Raw genomic sequence first — 12,686 nt, 5'->3', positions numbered from 1 at the left:
GTATTTGGATTCTTCTACCCCTTTCTCCTTCTACTAACATAAAGGAATCTCTATACTGTGGCATAGAGGATTCCTCTTTCTTTTCTTGTTTTCTTCTCTTTCATATGAGCAGGAACAGGGAAAAAGGCACTCTTGTTGAAATTGATCCAGAACCTGAAAGGACTCTGAAGAGAAAACTAAGAGAAGCTAAATTACAACAATCCAAAAATAACCTTTCAGAAATTTTCGAACAAGAGAAGGAGATGGCAGCCGAAAATAATAATAATAATGCAAGGAGAATGCTTGGTGACTTCACAAAGCCAACGTCCAAGTTTGATGGAAGAAGCATCTCCATTCCTGCCATTGGAGCCAATAAGTTTGAGCTTAAGCCTCAACTAGTTGCTTTAATGCAACAAAACTGCAAGTTTTATGGACTTCCATCTGAAGATCCTTATCAGTTTTTAACTGAGTTCTTGCAGATCTGTGAGACTGTAAAGACGAATGGAGTTGATCCTGAAGTCTACAGACTCATGCTTTTCCCTTTTGCTGTAAGAGACAGAGCTAGAATATGGTTGGATTCACAACCTAAGGATAGCCTGGACTCCTGGGATAAGCTGGTCACTGCCTTCTTGGATAAATTCTTTCCTCCTCAAAAGCTGAGCAAGCTGAGAGTGGATGTTCAAACCTTCAAACAAAAAGATGGTGAATCCCTCTATGAAGCTTGGGAAAGATACAAGCAGTTGACCAAAAGATGTCCATCTGACATGTTTTCAGAATGGACCCTATTAGATATATTCTATTATGGTCTCTCTGAATTTTCGAAAATGTCATTGGACCATTCTGCAGGTGGATCTATTCACCTGAAGAAAACACCTGAAGAGGCTCAAGAACTCATTGACATGGTTGCAAACAACCAGTTCATGTATACCTCTGAGAGGAATTCCGTGAATAATGGGATACCTCAGAAGAAAGGAGTTCTTGAAATTGATGCTCTGAATGCCATATTAGCTCAGAACAAAATGTTGACTCAACAGGTCAACATAATCTCTCAAAATCTGAATAGATTGTAACATGCATCCAACAGTACTAGAGAGGTAGCTTCTGAAGAAGCTTATGATCCTGAGAACCCTGCCATGGCAGAGGTTAATTACATGGGTAAACCTTATGGAAACACCTATAACCCATCATGGAGAAATCATCCAAATTTCTCCTGGAAGGATCAACAAAAGCCTCAACAAGGCTTTAACAATGGTGGACGCAATAGGCTGAGCAATAGTAAGCCATATCCATCATCTTCTCAGCAACAGACAGAGAATTCAGAACAAAACACTTCTAATTTAGCCAATATTGTCTCTGATCTGTCAAAGGCCACTTTCAGTTTCATGAATGAAACAAGATCCTCCATTAGAAATTTGGAGGCACAAGTGGGCCAGCTGAGTAAGAAAGTCATTGAAACTCCTCCCAGTATTCTCCCAAGCAATACAGAAGAGAATCCAAAAGGAGAGTGCAAGGCCATTGATGTGATCAATGTGGCCGAATGCACTAGGGAAGAGGAGGACGAAAATCCTAGTGAGGAAGACCTCCTGGGACGTCCTTCAAGCAAGAAGGAATTTCCTATTAAGGATCCAGAGGAATCTGAGGCTCATATAGAGACCATAGAGATTCCATTAAATCTCTTTCTGCCATTCATGAGCTCTGAAGACTATTCTTCCTCTGAAGAGGATGAAGATGTGACTGAAGAGCAAGTTGCTCAATATTTAGGAGCTATCATGAAGCTGAATGCCAAGCTGTTTGGTAATGAGACTTGGGAAAGTGAACCTCCCTTGCTCATTAGTGAACTAGACACTTGGATTCAGAGAACTCTGCCTCAAAAGAAACAAGATCCTGGCAAGTTCTTAATACCTTGTACCATTGGCACCATGAGCTTTGAAAAAGCTCTATGTGATCTAGGGTCAGGGATAAATCTTATGCCACTCTCTGTAATGGAGATGCTAGGGATCATTGAGGTACAACCTGCCTTGTTCTCATTACAATTGGCAGACAAGTCATTGAGACAAGCTTATGGAATAGTAGAGGACGTGTTAGTAAAGGTTGAAGGCCTTTATATCCCTGCTGATTTCATAATCTTAGACACTAGGAAGGAAGAGGATGATTGCATCATCCTTGGAAGACCTTTCCTAGCCACAGCAGAAGCTGTGATAGATGTCAACAGAGGTGAATTAGTCCTTCAATTGAATGGGGACTACTTTGTGTTTAAGGCACATGGCCATCCCTCTGTGACAAAAGAGAGTAAGCAGGAAGAACTTCTCTCAGTTCAGAGTCAAGAAGAACCCACACAGTCAAACTCTAAGTTTGGTGTTGTGAGGCCACAACCAAACTCTAAGTTTGGTGTTAAGACCCCATATCCAAACTCTAAGTTTGGTGTTGGGACTACACTAACATTGACCTGATCACCTTGTGGCTCCATGAGAGCCACTGTCAAGCTATTGACATTAAAGAAGCGCTTGTTGGGAGGCAACCCAAGTTTATTTATCTAATTTTTATTATATTGTTATTTTGTGTTTTATTAGGTACATGATCATGAGGAGTCACGAAAAAATCAAAAAAATTAAAAACAGAGTCAAAAACAGAAGAAAAAAATTTTTCACCCTGGAAAACGCACGGGCTGGCGTTCAACGCCAGTAAGGTGCATCTGGCTGGCGTTGAACGCCAGAACAGAGCACCATTCTGGCGCTGAACGCCAGAAACAAGCAACATCCTGGCGCTGAACGCCAGGAATGTGCCCAGAGAGGAAAAACTGGCGCTGAACGCCAGTAACAAGCATGAAACTGGCGTTCAACGCCAGAAACATGCTTTACATGGGCGTTGAACGCCCAGAACGTGCACCAATGGGCGTTTAAACGCCAGAATGGTGTGCCAAGGCAATTTACATGCCTATTTGGTGCAAGGATGGAATTCCTTGACACCTCAGGACCTGTGGACCCCACAGGATCATCTCAGGATCTGTGGACCTCACAGGATCCCCACCTACCTCGCCCTCTCTCTTTCCATTCATGGTCATTCCTTCTATTTTTCATTCACCACCTACATCTATCCACTCTTCCCCATACACCCCACCTACCTTTACAATTCAACTTCTCTTTCCCACCCAATCCCACCCATATAGCCGAATCCATCTCCCCTCACTCACCTCCATTTTCTTCTTCTTCTTCTTCCTCTCTTCTTTCTTCTCTTGCTCGAGGGCGAGCAATATTTTAAGTTTGGTGTGGTAAAAGCATAGCTTTTTTTGCTTTTCCATTACCATTAATGGCACCTAAGGCCAGAGAAACCTCAAAGGGAAGACAAAAGCTTCCACCTCTGAGTCTTGGGAGATGGAAAGACTATAAGCCGTCATAGCTCAGTGGTAGAACATGTGGCTGCAAATCAAGAGATCCCTGAGATACCTCAAGGAATAAGTTATCCTCCACACAAATATTGGAAGCAACTAAGGGTAGAAACACCAAAATTACTAGGAATCATTCAACAGAAGCAAGGAAGAGACATAGAGGAGCTCAAAAAGCACCATTGGACCTTCAAGAAGGCGCCACCCTCACTCAGGTGGATTCATTCCTTGTTCTTTATTTCTTTCTGTTTTCGGTTTTTAATGTTGTGTTTATCTATGTTTTGTGTCTCTACTTCATGATCATTAGTATGTAACCATGCCTTAAAGCTATGAATAAAATCCATTAATCCTTCACCTCTCTTAAATGAAAAATGTTTTAATTCAAAAGAACAAGAAGTACATGAATTTCGAATTTATCCTTGAATTTAATTTAATTATATTGATGTGGTGGCAATACTTTTTGTTTTCTGAATGAATGCTTGAACAGTGCATATTTTTGATCTTGTTATTTATGAGTGTTAAAATTGTTGGCTCTTGAAAGAATGATGAACAAAGAGAAATGTTATTGATGATCTGAAAAATCATGAAATTGATTCTTGAAGCAAGAAAAAGCAGTGAAAAAGGAAGCTTGCGAAAAAAAAAAGTGGCGAAAAAAATAGAAAGAAAAAGAAGGAGCAGTAGAAAAAGCCAATAGCCCTTAAAACCAAAAGGCAAGGGTAAAAAGGATCCAAGGCTTTGAGCATCAATGGATAGGAGGGCCCAAGAAAATAAAATCCAGGCCTAAGCGGCTAAATCAAGCTGTCCCTAACCATGTGCTTGTGTCATGAAGGTCCAAGTGAAAAGCTTGAGACTGAATGGTTAAAGTCGTGATCCAAAGCAAAAAGAGTGTGCTTAAGAGCTCTGGACACCACTAACTGGGAACTCTAGCAAAGCTGAGTCACAATCTGAAAAGGTTCACCCAGTTATGTGTCTGTGGCATTGATGTATCCGGTGGTAATACTGGAAAACAAAGTGCTTAGGGCCACGGCCAAGACTCATAAGTAGCTGTGTTCAAGAATCAACATGCTTAACTAGGAAAGTCAATAACACTATCTGAAATTCTGAGTTCCCAGAGACGCCAATCACTCTGAACTTCAAAGGAAAAAGTGAGATGCCAAAACTATTCAGAAGCAAAAAGCTACAAGTCCCACTCATCTAATTAAATTAATATTCATTGATATTCTGGAATTTATAGTATATTCTCTTCTTTTATCCTATTTGATTTTCAGTTGCTTGGGGACAAGCAACAATTTAAGTTTGGTGTTGTGATGAGCGGATAATTTATACGCTTTTTGGCATTGTTTTTATATAGTTTTTAGTAAGTTTGAGCTACTTTTAGGGATGTTTTCATTAGTTTTTATGTTAAATTCACATTTCTGGACTTTACTATGAGTTTGTGTGTTTTTCTGTGATTTCAGGTAAATTCTGGCTGAAATTGAGGGATTTGAGCAAAACTCTGAAGAAGGCTGACAAAAGGACTGCTGATGCTGTTGGAATCTGACCTCCCTGCACTCGAAATAGATTTTCCGGAGCAACAGAACTCCAATTGGCGCACTCTCAACGGCGTTGGAAAGTAGACATCCAGAGCTTTCCAGCAATATATAATAGTTCATACTTTATTCGAAGATTGACGACGTAACTTGGCGTTGAACGCCAAGTACAAGCTGCTGTCTGGAGTTAAACGCCAGAAAAACGTCATGATCCGGAGTTGAACGCCCAAAACATGTCATAACTCGGAGTTCAACTCCAAGAGAAGCCTCAGCTCGTGGATTGATCAAGCTCAGCCCAAGCATACACCAAGTGGGCCCCGGAAGTGGATTTATGCATCAATTACTTACTCATGTAAACCCTAGGAGCTAGTTTATTATAAATAGAACATTTATCTATTGTATTAGATATCTTTTGACAGTTTAATCTCTTGAATATTCGGTCACTTGATCATGGAGAGGGCTGGCCATTCGGCCATGCCTGAACCTCTTTCACTTATGTATCTTCAACGGTGGAGTTTCTGCACACCATAGATTAAGGGTGTGGAGCTCTGCTGTACCTCAAGTATTAATGCAATCCTATTGTCTTTTATTCAATTCTCTTTTATTCTTATTCCAAGATATTCATTCGTACCCAAGAACATGATGAATGTGATGATAAGTAACCCTCATTATCATTCTCACTTATGAACGCACGTGATTGACAACCACTTCCGTTCTACATGCAACCGAGCTTGAATGTGTATCTCTTAGATTCCCCAACAGAATCTTCGTGGTATAAGTTAGATAGATGGCGGCATTCATGAGGATCCGGAAAGTCTAAACCTTGTCTGTGGTATTCCGAGTAGGATTCTGGGATTGAATAACTGTGACGAGCTTCAAACTCCTGAAGGCTGGGCGTGATGACAAGCGCAAAAGAATCAAGGGATTCTATTCCAACCTGATTGAGAACCGACAGATGATTAGCCGTGCTGTGACAGAGCATAGGAACATTTTCACTGAGAGGATGGGATGTAGCCATTGACAACGGTGATGCCCTACATACAGCTTGCCATGGAAAGGAGTAAGAAGGACTGAGTTGAAGCAGTGGGAGGGCAGGCGTCCTTGAGCCATACAGTATCTCCATTCGCTTATCTGAAATTCCCACCAATGAATCTGCATGAGTATTCTATCCCTTTTATTATTTATTTTCTTATTTCTATTTTCAAAAACCCATAAACCAATTTAATCTGCCTAACTGAGATTTACAAGGTGACCATAGCTTGCTTCATACCAACAATCTCTGTGGGATCGACCCTTACTCACGTAAGGTTTATTACTTGGACGACCCAGTACACTTGCTGGTTAGTTGAACGGAGTTGTGAATTCAACCAGTGCCATAATAATGATTTCATACAAAATAGTTAGAACATTGATCACAATTTCGTCCACCAATAGGCCTGGGTCACTACATTTTTCAGGTATATTTCCCATTAAAGCAGATATAGAACTTCCTAAAGGAATAGTTTCTAATTCATTAATTTTGTCTTTATGTATGCACAAATCTTTTAGAAACTTTGCATATTTAGGTACCTGTTGAATGACATCAAAAAGGGAAACAATTACCTCAACTTTTTGAATATTTCTACCATTTTGGGATCAGGTTCCAACTGCTTCTTGGGCTTCTTTGCGAGTTGTGGAAATGGAATAGGAATGGCATTTTCTGCAGTGTCTGCACCCTTTGGTGCTTCTTCCTGTGACTTAGTGTCTTCTTCCTCAGCCATGTCCTGTATATCAGTTTCTTCCTCAACATCTTTGGTGGACGAAATTGTGATCCCTATTTTGTGCCTTTTGGTATCATTGTAAAATTATGGAATTTAAGAAATTGGCATGAGTAGACACAACTCCGTTCAACTAACCAGCAAGTGTACTGGGTCGTCCAAGTAATAACCTTACGTGAGTAAGGGTCGAATCCACAGAGATTGTTGGTATGAAGCAAGCTATGGTCACCTTGTAAATCTCAGTCAGGCAAATTAAACATTATTTATGGGTTTGAGGATAGGAATAATAAAAAGAAATAAATAATAAAAGGGATAGAACACTTATGCAGATTCAAAGGTGGGAATTTCAGATAAGCGGATGGAGATGCTGTAGAGCTCTTGGACGCCTGCTCTCCTACTCCTTCTACTCAATCCTTCTTACTCCTTTCCATGGCAAGCTTTGTATAGGGGTTCACCATCAACTGTGGCTACTTTCATTCCTCACGGGGAAATAACCTGTGCGGCTGTCACTCGCACAGCTAACCAGTCTGGAGGCATCACCCATGGCTGATAGCTACATCCCATCCTCGCAGTGAAAACTATGCTAACGCACTCTATCACAGTACGGCTAATCACCGGTTGGTTCCCGCTCCTACTGGAATAGAATCCCTCTTTTGCGTCTGTCACCAACGCCCAGCAGGTTAAAGTTTGAAGCACGTCACGGTCATTCATGATCGGAATCCTACTCGGAACACCACAGACAAGGTTGGACTTTCTGGATCCAGATGAATGCCGCCAACTATCTAACTTATACCACGAAGATTCTGTTGGGGAATCTAAGAGATACGCATTCAAGCTCTGTTGCATGTAGAACGGACATGGTTGTCAATCACGCGCATTCATAAGTGAGAATGATAATGAGGGTAATCTGACTCATCACATTCATCATGTTCTTGGGTACGAATGAATATCTTGGAATAAGAATAAGAGAGAATTGAATAAAAGATAATAGAATTGCATTAATACTTGAGGTACAGCAGAGCTCCACACCCTTAATCTATGGTGTGCAGAAACTCCACCGTTGAAAATACATAAGCAAAGAGTTCAGGCATGGCCGAATGGCCAGCCCTCTCTAACGTGATCACAGGATCAAAATACAATCCAGGATGTCTAATACAATAGATAAATGTCCTATATATACTAGACTAGCTACTAGGGTTTACATGAGTAAGTAATTGATGCATAAATCCACTTCCGGGGCCCACTTGGTGTGTGCTTGGGCTGAGCTTGATGAATTCACGTGCTAAGGCATATCTTGGCGTTGAACTCTGAGTTATGACGTGTTTTGGGCGTTCAACTCCGGATCATGACGTTTTTCTGGCGTTTAACTCCAGACAGCAGCGTGTACTTGGCGTTCAACGCCAAGTTACGTCGTCATTCTTCGAATAAAGTATGGACTATTATATATTGCTGGAAAGCCCTGGATGTCTACTTTCCAACGCCGTTGAGAGCGCGCCAATTGGAGTTCTGTAGCTCCAGAAAATCCATGTCGAGTGCAGGGAGGTCAGATTCCAACAGCATCAGCAGTCCTTTTGTCAGCCTTCTTCAGAGTTTTGCTCAAATCCCTCAATTTCAGTCAGAATTTACCTGAAATCACAGAAAAACACACAAACTCATAGTAAAGTCCAGAAATGTGAATTTAGCATAAAAACTAATGAAAACATCCCTAAAAGTAGCTTAAACTTACTAAAAACTATATGAAAACAATGCCAAAAAGCGTATAAATTATCCGCTCATCACAACACCAAACTTAAATTGTTGCTTGTCCCCAAGCAACTGAAAATCAAATAGGATAAAAAAAAGAGAATATACTATAAAGTCCAAAATATCAGTGAATATTAATTTAATTAGATGAGCGGGACTTGACGCTTTTTGCTTCTGAACAGTTTTGGCATCTCACTTTTTCCTTTGAAGTTTAGAGTGATTGGCTTCTCTGGGAACTCAGAATTTGGGATAGTGTTATTGACTTTCCTAGTTAGGCATGTTGATTCTTGAACACAGCTACTTTATGAGTCTTGGCTGTGGCCCTAAGCACTTTGTCTTCCAGTATTACCACCGGATACACAAATGCCACAGACACATAACTGGGTGAACCTTTTCAGATTGTGACTCAGCTTTGCTAAAGTCCCCAGTTAGTGGTGTCCAGAGCTCTTAAGCACACTCTTTTGCTTTGGATCACGACTTTAACCACTCAGTCTCAAGCTTTTCACTTGGACCTTCATGACACAAGCACATGGTTAGGGACAGCTTGATTTAGCCGCTTAGGCCTGGATTTTATTTCCTTGGGCCCTCCTATCCATTGATGCTCAAAGCCTTGGATCCTTGCTACCCTTGCCTTTTGGTTTTAAAGGCTATTGGCTTTTTCTGCTTGCTTTTTCTTTCTATTTTTTTTCGCCACTTTTTTTTTTCACTGCTTTTTCTTGCTTCAAGAATCAATTCATGAATTTTTCAGTTCATCAATAACATTTCTCTTTGTTCATCATTCTTTCAAGAGCCAACAATTTTAACACTCATAAACAACAAGATCAAAAATATGCACTGTTCATTCATTCATTCAGAAAACAAAAATTATTGCCACCACATCAATATAATTAAATCAAATTCACTAATAATTTCGAAAATTATGTACTTCTTGTTCTTTTGAATTAAAACATTTTTCTTTTAAGAGAGGTGAAAGACTAATGGATTTTATTCATAGCTTTAAGGCATGGTTTACACACTAATGATCATGAAGTAGAAACACAAAAACATAGATAAACATAACACTTAAAAACCGAAAACAGAAAGAAAATAAAGAACAAGGAATGAATCCACCTCTAGTGGCGTCTTCTTCTTGAAGGACCAATGATGTTCTTTAACTCTTCTATGTCCCTTCCTTGCCTTTGTTGCTCCTCTCTCATAGCTCTTTGATCTTCTCTTATTTCTTGGAGAGTGAGGGTGTGTTCATGGTGTTCCACCCTTAGTTGTTCCACGTTTTGGCTCAAGTCTTCTAAGGAGGTACTGAGTTGCTCCCAATAGTTGTTGGGAGGAAAGTGTATTCCATGAGGCATTTGTTGATGAACTTCCTCATGTTCTCCTTGGGGGCCGTGAGGGACTTCCCTTGTTTGCTCCATCCTTTTCTTGGTGATGGGCTTGTCTTCTTCAATGGAGACATCTCCATCTATGATAACTCCAGCTGAGTAGCATAAATGGCATATGAGGTGGGGGAAGGCTAGTCGTGCCATGTATGAAGGCTTGTCAGCTATTTTGTAGAGTTCATTGGCTATGACTTCATGAACCTCTACCTCCTCTCCAATCATGATGCTATGGATCATGATTGCCCGATCCACAGTAACTTCAGATCGGTTGCTTGTAGGGATGATGGATCTTTGGATGAACTCCAACCATCCTCTAGCTACAGGCTTGAGGTCCAGTCTTCTTAGTTGGACCGGTTTGCCTTTGGAGTCTACTCTCCATTGGGCGCCTTCCACACAAATGTCCATTAGGACTTGGTCCAACCTTTGATTGAAGTTGACCCTCCTTGTGTAGGGGCGTTCATCACCTTGCATCATGGGTAGATGAAACGCCAACCTCACATTTTCCGGACTGAAATCTAAGTATTTCCCCCGAACCATTGTGATATAGTTCTTTGGATTCGGGTTCATACTTTGATCATGGTTCCTAGTGATCCATGCATTAGCATAGAACTCTTGAACCATCAATAATCCGACTTGTTGCATGGGGTTGGTTATGACTTCCCACCCTCTTCTTTGGATTTCATGTCGGATTTCCGGATACTCATTCTTTTTGAGCTTGAAGGGGACCTCAGGGATCACCCTCTTCTTTGCCACAACATCATAGAAGTGGTCTTGGTGGCTCTTGGAGATGAATCTCTCCTTTTCCCATGATTCGGAAGTGGAAGCTTTTGCCTTCCCTTTTCCTTTTCTTGAGGAAACTCCGGTCTTGGGTGCCATTGATGGTGAATGAAAAATAAAAAGCTAGGCTTTTTACCACACCAAACTTAAAATTTGCTCGTCCTCGAGCAAAAAGAAAAGAAGAGTAGAAGAAGAAGAAGAAGAGAATTTGGAAGAGAGGGAGAGAAGTGGGTTCGGCTATGTAGAGAAGAAGGGGTTATGTTGTGTGAAAATGAAGAAGAAAAGGGAGGTATTTATAGGGAGGGGGAGGGTGAGGTTTCGGCCAATTTGGGTGGGAATGGGTGGGAAATTGAATTTGAATGTAGTGGGGGTAGGTGGGGTTTATGGGGAAGAGGAGGTTGATGTGAGTGGTGCATGGGGTAATTGGGAATGAGATTTGGATTAGGAGAGTGTGAATAGGATTAAAAGAAAAGGGAGGTGGGGATCCTGTGGGGTCCACAGATCCTGAGGTGGGAATCCTGTGGGGTCCACAGGTCCTGAGGTGAAAAGAAATACCATTCCTTCACCATATAGGCGTGTAGATTGCCTTCATGCACCATTCTGGCGTTCAAACGCCCATTGGTGCATGTTCTGGGCGTTAAACGCCCATGTGATGCTTGATTCTGGCGTTGAACGCCAGTTTCAAGCTTGTTTCTGGCGTTCAGCGCCAGATTGTCCTCTGCGTGCGCATCCTGGCATTAAACGCCAGGATGTTGCTTGTTTTGGGCGTTCAGCGCCAGGAAGATGCTCTGTTCTGGCGTTGAACGCCCGCCAGATGCATCTTCTGGGCGCTGAACGCCGGCCCGTGCGTCCTCCAGGGTGAAAATTTTTTTTCTTCTGTTTTTGACTCTGTTTTTAATTTTTTTGATTTTTTCGTGACTCCTCATGATCATGTACCTAATTAAACACAAAAATAACAAAGAAACAAAATAAAATAAAATTAGATAAATAAAATTGGGTTGCCTCCCAACAAGCGCTTCTTTAATGTCAATAGCTTGACAGTGGCTCTCATGGAGCCACAGAGCAATCAAGTCAATGTTGTCTAGTCCCAACACCAAACTTAGAGTTTAGATATGGGGTTTGAACACCAAACTTAGAGTTTGGTTGTGGCTTCACAACACCAAACTTAGAGTTTGACTGTGTGGGCTCTTCTTGACCTTGAACTGAGAGAAGCTCTTCATGCTTACTCTCTTTTGTCATAGATGGATTGCCATGTGCTTGAAACACAAGGTATTCTCCATTTAATTGAAGGACTAACTCTCCTCTGTTGACATCTATCACAGCTTCTGCTGTGGCTAGGAAAGGTCTTCCTAGGATGATGCATTCATCATCTTCCTTCCTAGTATCTAGGATTAGGAAATCAGCAGGGATGTAAAAGTCTTCAACTTTTACTAGCACGTCCTCTACTATCCCATGAGCTTCTCTCATGGATTTATCTGCCAATTGTAATGAGAACAAGGCAGGTTGTACCTCAATGATTCTTAGCTTCTCCATTACAGAGAGTGGCATAAGGTTTATCCCTGACCCAAGATCACATAGAGCTTTCTCAAAGCTCATGGTGCCAATGGTGCAAGGTATTAAGAACTTGCCAGGATCTTGTTTCTTTTGAGGTAGAGTTTCCTGAATCCAAGTTTCTAATTCATTAATGAGCAAGGGAGGTTTACTTTCCAAAGTCTCATTACCAAACAGCTTGGCATTCAGTTTCATGATAGCTCCTAGATATTGAGCAACTTGCTCACTAGTCACATCTTCATCCTCCTCAGAGGATGAATAATAGTCAGAGCTCATGAATGGCAGAAGGAGATTTAGTGGAATCTCTATGATCTCTGTGTGAGCCTCAGATTCCTCAGGATCCTTATTAGGAAGCTCCTTCTTGCTTGGAGGACGTCCCAGGAGTTCTTTCTCACTAGGATTTTCGTCCTCCTCCTCCTTTGTGCTTTCGGCCATGTTGACTAAGTCAATGGCTTTGCACTCTCCTTTTGGATTCTCTTCTGTATTACTTGGGAGAATACTGGGAGGAGTTTCAATAACTTTCTTACTCAGCTGGCCTACTTGTGCCTCCAAATTTCTAATGGAGGATCTTGTTTCATTCATGAAACTGAAGGTG

The 12,686-nt window shown here is 41.3% G+C and overlaps 1 non-coding gene across 1 annotated transcript; it reads right to left on the bottom strand.

The window, feature by feature from the left end:
• Positions 1–641: 641 nt before the first annotated feature.
• On the bottom strand, positions 642–745 carry LOC112792862 (small nucleolar RNA R71). Its single transcript, XR_003197583.1, has one exon. It is a non-coding gene; the product is annotated as a small nucleolar RNA R71 (small nucleolar RNA).
• Between the last annotated feature and the right edge of the window lie 11,941 nt (positions 746–12,686).

This window comes from Arachis hypogaea, chromosome 3 (assembly GCF_003086295.3).
Source record: "Arachis hypogaea cultivar Tifrunner chromosome 3, arahy.Tifrunner.gnm2.J5K5, whole genome shotgun sequence".
NCBI classification, from domain to species: Eukaryota; Viridiplantae; Streptophyta; class Magnoliopsida; order Fabales; family Fabaceae; genus Arachis; species Arachis hypogaea.
The sequence above is the reverse complement of the archived record's forward strand: the minus strand, read 5'-3'. Positions and strand labels throughout refer to the sequence as shown.